The sequence below is a fragment of the Hyperoodon ampullatus genome (genome assembly GCF_949752795.1).
Source record: "Hyperoodon ampullatus genome assembly, chromosome: 1".
NCBI classification, from domain to species: Eukaryota; Metazoa; Chordata; class Mammalia; order Artiodactyla; family Ziphiidae; genus Hyperoodon; species Hyperoodon ampullatus.
Window position 1 is genome coordinate 134,698,444 of NC_136914.1, and position 14,038 is coordinate 134,712,481.

A 14,038-nucleotide genomic window follows, 5' to 3' on the forward strand; every position below is an offset into this window, starting at 1 on the left:
GAATTTGGTGTAAATATGCTTTTCATTCTTAGATGGCTACAGGAAGTAGGTAAGCTTTTCCTTTATTTTCTCTACTCAATTCCAAGATTTGTACAGTGATAAGTATCATTGAAATTCTGAGATGTATCTCACCTTTACACTCACTGTTAACTTGCCTAACTTAGTTCAGCTAAGCTTGTGTGCAGGTCAGCATTGACCAGTAATTTAGAAAGTTGTCATATTTGACAGGAAAGCTTCTGTGATCATGAATTTTCTACTCTATTAATATTGTCAACTGGACTGTTTCCTGACATTCTAAAATAAATGGGAGCTGTATATTTGATTATTCAAAAGACAATCACTGGCCTAATCTGAATGAAAAAAATTTCATTGGCTAGTGGAATTTTCAAGATATAAATGTTATAGTCAGAAAATTTACTCATTAAAAATTCTCATTATTTAATGGAATTGGAGCGGCCTTTGGATATACTTAAATTTAGCTGCTGTGTTACACTTTCTTCAGGTAAATGAAAACAGAAATAATATTTTTAAATTCTCAAGTCTAGAAGATAGCTGCCTTTGTGTTTCCATTTTATTTTATTTTTTTATTAGTTTCTGCTTTATAACAAAGTGAAGCAGTCATACATATACATCTGTTCCCACATCCCTTCACTCATGCATCTCCCTCCCTCCCACCCTCCCCATCCCACCCCTGCAGGCGGTAACAAAGCACCGAGCTGATATCCCTGTGCTCTGCAGCTGCTTCCCACTATCTATCTACCTTACGTTTGGTAGTCTATATATGTCCATGCCTCTCTTTCGTTTTGTCACAGCTTACCCTTTCCCCTCCCCATATCCTCAAGTCCATTCTCAAGTAGGTCTGTGTCTTTGTCCCCATTTTACCCCTAGGTTCTTCATGACATTTTTTTTTAAAATTCCATATATATGTGTTAGCATACGGTATTTGTCTTTCTCTTTCTGACTTACTTCACTCTGTATGACAGACTCTAGGTCTATCCTCCTCATTACAAATAGCTCAGTTTCGTTTCTTTTTATGGCTGAGTAATATTCCATTGTATATATGTGCCACATCTTCTTTATCCATTTATCCTATGATGGACATTTAGGTTGTTTCCAGCTCCGGGCTATTGTGAATAGAGCTGCAATGAACATTTTGGTACATGTCTCTTTTTGAATTATGGTTTTCTCAGGGTATATGCCTAGTAGTGGGATTGCTGGATCATATGGTAGTTCTATTTGTAGTTTTTTAAGGAACCTCCATACTGTTCTCCATAGTGGCTGTACCAATTCACATTCCCACCAGCAGTGCAAGAGTGTTCCCTTTTCTCCACACCCTCTCCAGCATTTATTGTTCCTAGATTTCTTGATGATGGCCATTCTGACTGGTGTGAGATGATATCTCATTGTAGTTTTGATTTGCATTTCTCTAATGATTAATGATGTTGAGCATTCTTTCATGTGTTTGTTGGCAGTCTGTATATCTTCTTTGGAGAAATGCCTATTTAAGTCTTCTGCCCATTTTTGGATTGGGTTGTTTGTTTTTTTGCTATTGAGCTGCATGAGCTGCTTATAAATTTTGGAGATTAATCCTTTGTCAGTTGCTTCATTTGCAAATATTTTCTCCCATTCTGAAGGTTGTCTTTTGGTCTTGTTTATGGTTTCCTTTGCTGTGCAAAAGCTTTGAAGTTTCATTAGGTCCCATTTGTTTATCTTTGTTTTTATTTCCATTTCTCTAGGAGGTGGGTCCAAAAGGATCTTGCTGTGATTTATGTCATAGAGTGTTCTGCCTATGTTTTCCTCTAAGAGTTTGATAGTGTCTGGCCTTACATTTAGGTCTTTAATCCATTTTGAGCTTATTTTTGTGTATGGTGTTAGGGAGTGATCTAATCTCATACTTTTACATGTCCCTGTCCAGTTTTCCCAGCACCACTTATTGAAGAGGCTGTCCTTTCTCCACTGTACATTCCTGCCTCCTTTATCAAAGATAAGGGGACCATATGTGCGTGGGTTTATCTCTGGGCTTTCTATCCTGTTCCATTGATCTATCTTTCTGTTTTTGTGCCAGTACCATACTGTCTTGATTACAGTAGGTTTGTAGTATAGTCTGAAGTCAGGGAGCCTGATTCTTCCAGCTCCGTTTTTCGTTCTCAAGATTACTTTGGCTATTCGGGGTCTTTTGTTTTTCCAAACAAATTTTGCAATGTTTTGTTCTAGTTCTGTGAAAAATGCCAGTGGTTGTTTGATAGGGATTGAATTGAATCTGTAGATTGCTTTGGGTAGTAGAGTCATTTTCACAATATTGATTCTTCCAATCCAGGAGCATGGTATATCTCTCCATCTATTTGTATCATCTTTAATTTCTTTCATCAGTGTCTTATAATTTTCTGCATACAGGTCTTTTTTCTCCTTAGGTAGGTTTATTCCTAGATATTTTATTCTTTTTGTTGCAATGGTAAATGGGAGTGTTTTCTTGATTTCACTTTCAGATTTTTCATCATTAGTGTACAGGAATGCCAGAGATTTCTGTGCATTAATTTTGTATCCTGCTACTTTACCAAATTCATTGATTAGCTCTAGTAGTTTTCTGGTAGCATCTTTAGGGTTCTCTATGTATAGTATCATGTCATCTGCAAACAGTGACAGCTTTACTTCTTCTTTTCCAATTTGGATTCCTTTTATTTCCTTTTCTTTTCTGATTGCTGTGGCTAAAAGTTCCAAAACTAAGTTGAATAAGAGTGGTGAGAGTGGGCAGCCTTGTCTTTTTCCTGATCTTAGTGGAAATGGTTTCAGTTTTTCTCCATTGAGGACAATGTTGGCTGCGGGTTTGTCATATATGGCCTTTATTATGTTGAGGAAAGTTCCCTCTATGCCTACTTTCTGCAGGGTTTTTATCATAAATGGGTGTTGAATTTTGTCGAAAGCTTTCTCTGCATCTATTGAGATGATCATATGGTTTTTCTTCTTCAATTTGTTAATATGGTGTATCACATTGATTGATTTGTGTATATTGAAGAATCCTTGCATTCCTGGAATAAACCCCACTTGATCATGGTGTATGATCCTTTTAATGTGCTGTTGGATTGTGTTTGCTAGTATTTTGTTGAGGATTTTTGCATCTATGTTCATCAGTGATATTGGCCTGTAGTTTTCTTTCTTTGTGACATCCTTGCCTGGTTTTGGTATCAAGGTGATGGTGGCCTCATAGAATGAGTTTCTGAGTCTTCCTTCCTCTGAAATTGTTTGGAAGAGTTTGAGAAGGATGGGTGTTAGCTCTTCTCTAAATGTTTGATAGAATTCGCCTGTGAAGCCATCTGGTCCTGGGCTTTTGTTTGTTGGAAGATTTTTAATCACAGTTTCAATTTCAGTGCTTGTGATTGGTCTATTCATATTTTCTATTTCTTACTGATTCAGTCTTGGCAGGTGGTGCATTTCTAAGAATTTGTCCATTTCTTCCAGGTTGTCCATTTTATTGGCATAGAGTTGCTTGTAGTAATCTCTCATGATCTTTTGTATTTCTGCAGTGTCAGTTGTTACTTCTCCTTTTTCATTTCTAATTCTATTGATTTGAGTCTTCACCCTTTTTTTCTTGATGAGTCTGGCTAATGGTTTGTCTATTTTGTTTATCTTCTTAAAGAACCAGCTTTTAGTTTTATTGATCTTTACTAGCGTTTCCTTCATTTCTTCTTCATTTATTTCTGATCTGATCTTTATGATTTCTTTCCTTCTCCTAGCTTTGGGGGTTTTTTGTTCTTCTTTCTCTAATTGCTTTAGATGCACGGTCAGGTTGTTTGCTTGAGATGTTTCCTGTTTCTTAAGGTGGGATTGTATTGCTATAAACTTCCCACTTAGAACTGCTTTTGCTGCGTCCCTTAGGTTTTGGGTCGTCGTGTCTCCATTGTCTTTTGTTTCTAGGTATTTTTTACTTTCCTCTTTGATTTCTTCAGTGATCACTTCGTTATTGAGCAGTGTATTGTTTAGCCTCCATGTGTTTGTATTTTTTACAGATCTTTTCCTGTAATTGATGTCTAGTCTCATAGCATTGTGGTCGGAAAAGATACTTGATACAATTTCAATTTTCTTAAATTTACCAAGGCTTGATTTGTGACCCAAGATATGATCTATCCTGGAGAATGTTCCATGAGCACTTGAGAAAAATGTGTATTCTGTTGTTTTTGGATGGAGTGTCCTATAGATATCAACTAAGTCCATCTTGTTTAATGTATCATTTAAAGCTTGTGTTTCCTTATTTATTTTCATTTTGGATGATCTGTCCATTGGTGAAAGTGGGCTGTTAAAGTCCCCTAGTATGATTGTGTTACTGTCGATTTCCCCTTTTATGGCTGTTAGTATTTGCCTTATGTATTGAGGTGCTCCTATGTTGTATGTTGGGTGCATAAATATTTACAATTGTTATGTCTTCTTCTTGCATCGATCCCTTTATCATTATGTAGTGTCCTTCTTTGTCTCTTCTAATAGTCTTTATTTTAAAGTCTGTTTAGTCTGATATAAGAATTGCTGCTCCAGCTTTCTTTTGATTTCCATTTGCATGGAATATCTTTTTCCATCCCCTTACTTTCAATCTGTATGTGTCTCTAGGTCTGAAGTGGGTCTCTTGTAGACAGCTTATATATGGGTCTTGTTTTTGTATCCATTCAGCCAACCTGTGTCTTTTGGTGGGAGCATTTAGTCCATTTACATTTAAGGTAATTATTGGTATGTATGTTCCTATTCCCATTTCCTTAATTGCTTTGGGTTCGTTATTGTAGGTATATTCCTTCTGTTGTGTTTCTTGCCTAGAGAAGTTCCTTTAGCATTTGTTGTAAAGCTGGTTTGGTGGTGCTGAACTCTCTCAGCTTTTGCTTGTGTGTAAACGTTTTACTTTCTCCATCAAATCTGAATGAGATCCTTGCTGGGTAGAGTAATCTTGGTTGCAGGTTTCTCTCCTTCATCACTTTAATTATGTCCTGCCACTCCCTTCTGGCTTGTAGAGTTTCTGCTGAGAGATCAGCTGTTAACCTGATGGGGATTCCCTTGTGTGTTATTTGTTGTTTTTCCCTTGCTGCTTTTAATATGATTTCTTTGTGTTTAATTTTTGACAGTTTGATTAATATGTGTCTTGGCGTATTTCTCCTTGGATTTATTCTGTATGGGACTCTCTGTGTCTCCTGGACTTGAGTAACTATTTCCTTTCCCATATTAGGGAAGTTTTCAACTATAATCTCTTCAAATATTTTCTCAGTCCCTTTCTTTTTCTCTTCTTCTTCTGGAACCCCTATAATTCGAATGTTGGCACGCTTAATGTTGTCCCAGAGGTCTCTGAGACTGTCCTCTGTTCTTTTCATTCTTTTTTATTTTGCTCTGCATCAGTTATTTCCACTATTTTATCTTCCACCTCACTTATCCGTTCTTCTGCCTCAGTTATTCTGCTATTGATCCCATCTAGAGTATTTTTCATTTCATTTATTGTGTTTTTAATCGATGTTTGATTCATCTTTAGTTCTTCTATGTCCTTGTTAACTGTTTCTTGCATTTTGTCTATTCTATTTCCCAGATTTTGGATCTTGGAAATAGAATCTTGGATCATCTTTACTATCATTATTCTGAATTCTTTTTGAGGTAGACTGCCTATTACCTCTTCATTTGTTAGGTCTGGTAGGTTTTTATCTTGCTCCTTCACCTGCTGTGTGTTTTTCTGTCTTCTCATTTTGCTTATGTTACTGTGTTTGGGGTCTCCTTTTTGTAGGCTGCAGATTCGTAGTTCCCGTTGTTTTTGGTGTCTGTCCCCAGTGGCTAAGGTTTTTTCAGTAGGTTCTGTAGGCTTCCTGGTGGGGGGGACTAGTGCCTGTGTTCTGGTGGTTGAGGCTTGATCTTGTCTTTCTGGTGGACAGGTCCACGTCTGGTGGTGTGTTTTGGGGTGCCTGTGGCCTTATTATGTTTTTAGGCAGCCTCTCTGTTAATGGGTGGGGTTGTGTTCCTGCCTTGCTAGTTGTTTGGCATAGGGTGACCAGCACTGTAGTTTGCTGGTCGTTGACTGAAGCTGGTGTTGAGATGGAGATCTCTGGGAGATTTTCGCTGCTTGATATTATGTGGAGCTGGGAGGTCTCTTGTGGACCTGTGTCCTGAAGTTGGCTCTCCCACTTCAGAGGCACAGCACTGACTCCTGGCTGCAGCACCAAGAGCCTTTCATCTACCCGGCTCAGAATAAAAGGGAGAAAAAGTAGAAAGAAAGAATTAGTAGAAGAAAGAAAGAGAGAGAGAAAGAAAGGAAGAAGGAAAGAAAGGAAGGAAGGAAGAAAGAAAGAGAGAGAGAAAGGAGGGACAGAGGAAGGATGGATGGAAAGAAAGAAAGAAAGAAAGAAAGAAAGAAAGAAAGAAAGGAGGGAGAGAGGGAGGAATGAAAGAAAAAGGAAGAGTGAATGGAAGAAGGGATGGAGGGAGGGAGGAAGGAAAGAAAGAGTGAAAGAAGGAAAGGAGGGGCGGAGGGAGGAAGGGAAGGTAGGAAAAAAAGAAAGAGCAGGTAAAGTAAAATAGAATAAAGTATGAAATATAGTAGTGTTATTAAAATTAAAAAGTAATTATTGAAAAAAAAACTGGACAGATAGAACCCTGGGACATATGGTGGAAGCAAAGCTATACAGAGAGAATCTTACACAGAAGAATACACATACACATGCACAAAAAGAGAGCAGGGGGAAAAATCAAAAATCTTTGTCTCCAAGTCCACCTCCTCAATTTGGGATACTTCATTGTAAAAAGAGGAAAAGGGCGAGAAGTCTGAAATCTTGCTCTCAAAGTCCACCTCCTTAATTTGGGATGATTCGTTGTAAAAAGAGGAAAAGTGGGGAAAGTCTTAAATCTTGTCCTCAAAGTCCACCTCCTCAATTTGGGATGATTCGCTGTCCATTCATGCACTCCACAGACGCAGGGCACATCAAGTGGACCATGGAGCTTTAATCCGCTGCCTCCAAGGCTGCACAGAGAGATTTCCCTGTCTCTTCTCTGCTCTCACAGCTCCTGGGTCTCAGCCTTGGACCTGGCCCCGCCTCTGCGCGTAGGTCGCCGTAGGGCGTCCGTTCTTCGCTCAGACAGGACGGCTTTAAAGGAGCCGCTGATTCGGGGGCTCTGGCTCACTCAGGCAGAGGGGAGGGAGGGGCGCGCAGTGTGGGGCGGGCCTGCGGCGGCAGAGGCCGGCGTGACGTTGCAGCAGCCCGAGGCGCTCCGTGCGCTTTCCCGGGAAAGCCGTCCCCGGGTTCCGGGACCCCGGCAGTGGCGGGGTGCACAGGCCCCCCGGAAGGCGGGGCGGACAGTGACCCACGCTCGCACATAGGTCCGCGGCGGCGGCAGCAGCAGCAGCCCCAGCGTCCCACGCCCGTCTCCGGGATCTGCGCCTTTAGCCGCGGCTCGCGCCCGTCTCTGGCGCTTCCCAAAGCAGCCCTCTTAATGCCCTCTCCTCGCGCACCAGGAAACAAAAGGGAAGAAAAAGTCTCTTGCCTCTTCGGCAGCTTCAGACCCTTTCCCCGGACTCCCTCCGGGCTAGCCGTGGTGCACTTACCCCTTCAGGCTCTCTTCCTGCCGCCAGCCCCAGTCCTCTCCCTGGCTCCGACTGAAAGCCGATACCCGAGCCTCAGCTCCCAGCCCCGCCCGCCCCGGCGGCCAAGCAGACAAGCCTCTCGGGCTGGTGTGTGCCTGAGGGCACCGATCCTCTGTGCAGGAATCTCTCCGCTTTGCCCTCCACACCCCTGTTGCTGTGCTCTCCTCCGCTACTCCGAAGCTTTCCCCCTCCGCCACCTGCAGTCTCCGCCCGCGAAGGGGCTTGTAGTGTGTGGAAACCTTTCCTCCTTCCACGGCTCCCTCCCACTGGTGCAGGTCCTGTCCCTATCCTATTGTCTCTGTTTATTCTTTTTTTCTTTTGCCCTACCCAGGTATGTGGGGAGTTTCTTGCCTTTTGGGGGGTCTGAGGTCTTCTGTCAGCGTTCAGTAGGTGTTCTGTAGGAGTTGTTCCACGTGTAGATGAATTTCTGATGTATCTGTGGGGAGGAAGGTGATCTCCGCGTCTTACTCTTCCGCCATCTTCCCAGGGTCCCCTGTGTTTCCATTTTAAATTAGCGAATACTTTCTCAAAAGTTTGTAATATAATGTGAAAGCACCATGGGTGACAACCTCTCTCTTTCATGAAGAGGGGAATATCTTGAGTGAATCTTTAAATTAAGCAAATGTAAAGCAGAGAGTTCTTCTGAAATGAAAGATTCTATCAAAGTAGTTCCAGGAAGTTAAACCCATTTGCAAGAAAATGGAAGCAGCTTTCTGTTAATTTACTCAGCATAGCCTAGTGGTTAAGAGCACGTTCCTTAGAGTTAGATGGCTAGGGTTTATAATCTTGTCTCAACCACCTGTGACCCTGGTCAAGTTACTTTACTTCTGGGTGCTTCACTTTCCTCAACTGTAAAACGGGACTAAAAATGATACCACCTCTTCAGGTTGTTATGAGGGACAACTGAATGTGTTTTTATTTTTTATTTGTAAGATACTAGGAATTGTGCCTGACAGGCAAAGTAGACACTGTAAAAGAGGTAAATGTATTCATTGCTAAGATGGGCCAAGCACGGAGTCTAGAGAAACAAGAAACACAGTCATGCTCCTATTCTTCTGGAGATTCCAGCTTGGAGGTGGTAGGGAGTTGATATAACTGAATAGACTGGGAGCCAGAGGGAGTGGGAGTGGGGAAAGGGAGGGGAGCAGAGAGAGAGAAAGAGACAAAGACAGAGAGAAGGAGAATATAAATAAATAATTATAAATTCTGCAAAGTTCTATGAAGAAAACAAAGCGGGGTGCTGAATTACAGACTTAGTAGGGTGTATGTCAGCTATAGAAGAAGAGTTTCATTAGAAGACCCCAAAATAAAGACTCAAAAACGCACTCTTCTTACTGTGTTATAGAAAAAAGATCATGGAATGGCAAGAGTGAAAGCAGGAAGACAAGTCAAGGAGCTGGTCTGGTCAAGAGATGATTGGAACTTTCTTCTGTAAATTATGTTTGCTTAAGGCAAATGCTTATTTCCTAGTGACTGGCTGAGATGACAACATACCTGAATAAATCTGGTTTTCCTCTGGAGTATTCTGTGTTACAATTCAAACAGTTTTTCGTAGGAGTTATGATCCAAATATTGTTGAAGAGGTGCCTCCCTCTGTCTTCTTCTGGAGAAGAGTCTAAAAGATCAGAACCAGAGCTGAGTCATTGATTTCACATGTATGTTAATATTTCATACAGAACGACAACCTTTGGGAATATATAGGTGATGAATTGCTGTGTTCTGATGGACTATCTTTTCAGAGAACCTATGACCAAAACATTCTCATGTGGATCGGAGGGGGGGTTCTCTTAAAAAGGAAATAATATGTGCACAATCAATACTTTCTAAGAAAAAAGAAAAAACAATCTTGAGACCAAAAATTAGAACGAGGAAGAAAAATCTTAGATGAAGTACAACGGCCACTTTGCATATGAGTCCAGTGAGGTAGTACTGAGGTGTTTGGGTAAGAAACTTATTAGCATTCATGGAACGTGTTATTTTTTTCTCTTCTTCAGTGGGTCTTCTCCATTGGACTGTGCAGTAGAGGATTAGTCTTGCCCAAAGAGAGGTTTGGCCTTTGCTTTCTGATCCTGAGAGATAACTTCTAAGCCCTTGGGATGTCCTGTTTCATAAGGATATCTGTTCACCTTGGGGCCAAGCCAGATATGCTAACACTTTACTTGTAGTGGGGGCCTTAAACCACACAATTTGACCTCTGGAGTGGCAGGAGACTGTGGTCAGCCATGGGAGAAGTCAGCCATGTCTATGCAATTCAACCCCCCATAAAAATTCTGGACTTCCAGACTGGGGTGAGCTTCCCTGATTGGTAGTGCTCCATGGGTGTTGTCAGACACTGTTGTGAAAAAAAGGCACTGTGTGAATGACTTCTCTGGGAAAGGACAACTGAAACTTGTGCTTGGTGACTCGGGCCCTGTTAATATCAATATGTATACTTTTGCTGTGATAAACTGTAACTGTGAGTATCATGCTATTTATGAGTTCTGTGAGTCCTTTTAGTAAATTATTAAGCCTTGGGGACCCCAAAACATAAAGTTGGTGTGAGAAGTAAAGGTGATCTTGAGGACTTTGCATAGCCATTCACAAATATCTGCATACTCTGTGTCATTCTAAAAGTTTCATGCATACCTCTGCTTCAGAACTCTTGTTACCAATCTTCAGACCTTTCCTTTCCAATTGTATGGACAGAAGCTAACCTCAGCTCTTGCCCATGAGTGTGAATGTAGAAAAAACAAAACCAAGAAACTTGTGAGCTTATTGTAAATGGATACAATACTATCTGCTTTTTAGTATGTCCCCTCAAGCCCAGCTTTTTCCGTATCTACACACACAGGATACTCCCATAAAAACTATAGGGATGAAGTGAAATGATGGCTTCAGTAGCTATTTACTGGGTAACCTCACTCTATGATACTGTCCTTTTCTCTTGAAGTGGAAACAGACTTCTGTACTCCTAACCATGAGATGTCGCATTTAGACTGCATCCTGATTAGACAGAGCTCGTGGTCCAAAGCCTGTTCCTTGGTGTGTGTGTTGCCATTTAACCACAGAAGGCTGGAAAGCAGGAGAGCAAGATAGCCCTTTCCAAAATATGTCCTGTGGACTGACTCCTTCACCTACCATTTTCAAATAGTGTCCTCTCATGCCAACACAACTGGGATGGATTTTGAAAACTGTGATACCGTGAAGTTTTTTTTTTTAAGTGGTTTAGTAAAAAACTAGAATTTTTAAAGTGCCTTTTAATTCACTGCTATCTATGAACTTTAAAAAACAAACCAAACTTCTTTTCAAAGGTTCCTTTCTTCTATGAAGGGTGGACAACCAGATATACTGCCTGAAGTTCTACCCTCTGAAGGATTTCCCTTACTGCTAGTCATCAGTAATGCAATAATCCTGTGGCTATCACCTTCCCACAGTGATTTCATCTCCTACTAACTGGTCATAGGGAATTCCCCCCTGAGGCCGTGGTTGTGGGTTTAGGAAGAGTTGGTGATCAGCATGAATAGCCATCATGAGACTCTGAGCTACCAGCTCATACAATTAATTGCCTGTTTTTGACGAACTTGGGCTCAGTTTCATACTTTCCATTTCCATCTGATGGTGGAGTAGATATATCCCAGTTCATGATGGGCAATTCATGCTGCATAGTTACTCGGTGTTCTTTAATTAGACATTCAGTCTTTACCAGAGCCCAGAAGACTACCAGGAGTTGCTTCTCAAGTATAGACGGAAGAGGACATAGCTTTACTCTAAAACGAATGCATCTTCAGTGTGATTCTCCTGTTGACACGTAACCAGGTAGTCTACACACCTTCCTCATTTGTCATGTATGCGTCTGATATTATTGGACCTGTACAACCTGATCACTTTTATGTAATAATCTCTAGTTATTTTCTAAGACCTATCAGGCTTTTCCATTTTCAAACAGATAAGGTAACGATGGATAAGATAGGAATCACCAGCCCTGCAATTTTCAGATCTTTAATAGTAGTAAAAAAAAATCTTCACAGTTCCCTTACAGATGTGGTGGTGTTTTTTAAAATTTTTATTTGCATATATGGGGGAGTTCTAAGAGCTCCCTCTTAGCTTTCATTACCCTAATAGTGGGACACATTATGATGATTATAACTATGCATTCAGGAACTGAAAAAATAACTATAGGATGGTTTGTGGGCCCACAGGAGCCATTGAGAGACATAGGTCAAGACCTCCTACTTTGACAACTGGGCCTCAAATGCATTTCGTGTTCTGGACTTTAGTATTAGTTCAGAGCCTATATTTAACAAGTCTATGGAAAGTTGGCTATTTCTCTTTCTCCCATTATAAGTCACCCAAATAAATGGCTATAAATTGTTACAGCCACTATGGAGAACATTATGGAGGAAATGCATATATGTGTGCATTTTTATTGGGTATAAAACATACGTTTACTAAATTACATGGATTAATAAATGCTGCCAAACCATTTTTCAAAGTGGTTGTTACTAATTTATACTTCCCCCAGCTGTGATGAGAATTTCAGTCATTCTGTATCTTTACCAGTAGTTGTTATTGTGTGGGTTTTTTTTTTTTAACATAATTTTACCTTCAATATTTCTGTGTCCTTAGTTTTACATAATGTCTCTTGAAAGTGGCAGCTATATGGGATTTTTTTCTTATTCCAGGTTGAAAATAATAATATTTAATTAGATATTTATTCCCTTTATATTAAATATAAAAAGTGATATAGTTAGGAATATATTTGTCACCTTACTCTATGTTTTTTATTTATTCTACTTATGTGTTCCTTTTCAATTTCTTTCTTGCTTTCTCTTGGATTAATTGCATTTTAAAATTATTTTGTTTTCCCTGTACTGCCTTTTCAGTGCTACATCCTTTTTTTAACACTAATTTTGGAAAACTTTGGGCCATTATCCTTCAAATTTGACTTCTGCCTCATTCTCTCTCTGCTTTCCTTATTATGATTTCCTTAAAAATGATCCATGAAAAAGTGGCTAGTTCAGCCTGCAACTAAAAAATCACATAACTGATTCTTTCTGAGTTAATGTATTTTAGAAGAAGGCAGAATTGGTTTATGAATAGTTATATTATCATAAAGAAATGAATTTTAAGGGTCAAGAATTAATAAAGTTATTACCTTTTACTACTTCATCAAGTGAAAATGACATTTAAAAAGTTGTGATTGCATTTTAATTGTAAATGCCAGCTATGAAGAAAACAGTGATACAACATAATGAGTCCAGCTTGATGCCAATACTATAATTTGCTCTAAGGCACTGACACTTTTATCATTGCTTTGTGCCTTTGGTGCAAATGCCAACAAAATGAAAATGATAAATAGTACCTTAGTATTATTATGAAAAGATTTTCCACCTTTGTAAACTACGCTTTAAGAAATATTGCCTTGGTCTTCCCTGGTGGTGCAGTGGTTAAGAATCTCCCTGCCAATGCAGGAGATATGGGTTCGAGCCCTGGTCTGGGAAGATCCCACATGGAGCAACTAAGCCCGTGCACCACAACTACTGAGCCAGTGTGCCACAACTACTGAAGCCTGTACTCCTAGCGCCCATTCTCTGCAACAAGAGAAGCCAACACAATGAGAAGACTGCTCACTGCAACGAAGAGTAGCCCCCGCTTGCTGCAACTAGAGAAAGCCCGTGTGCAGCAACAAAGACCCAACACAACCAAAAATAAATAAATTAAATAAATAAATTAAAAAAAAAAAAGAAATATTGTCTTGAACTAATCAGGGATTACTAACTTGGGACAAGTTTGGGTGAACTTAAAGATAAAGGAGCCATTACAAAAACTCCATTCTCTTTGAATGTAGCTAGCTAGGTATTTCAATTAATCTGGAATATTCTTTGGGACTTCTTCCTTGGTCGGCAGTGAAGTTAAATCCTCAGTACTATATAATCTGTAATTCGTTCTGGGTGATTGTATCACTGGAACTTCCAAGTCTCTAATTTTTCTTCCCAAAGTTAAATTTATTTTATTCTCTATTGAGTTTAATTTCAATACAAAATTTATTTTTTTTATTTTTAGAAATTATATTTGTTCTTTTAAAAGTGATTCTGTTTTTCAGTGTGTCATTTTTTTAAATAAGGTATCATTTCTTACCCTCTAATCACTTAAATCATACTTATTGTAAAGTCTCCATTTTAGAAATTATTTATAGTTATGGAATTTCTAAATAACCCAATGGCTCTGTTGAATGTCACTCTCTTGTAGTGATTCATTTTCTTAAGTAAATATTGATGTTTTCTCTATGCTTTTCATTTGGATGTTTTATATCTGGTAGTCCTTTCATCATTGGATGGTGAGAACTTTAGTAAAAAGTTATTTTTTGCCAGAGTGCTTGGTCTATCACCTTTCCCAGACCCATTTTATATCACTTTCAAAGACTGATATTTCAGTTTCAAAAATGTATTTAAAATGAAGAGTTTATAC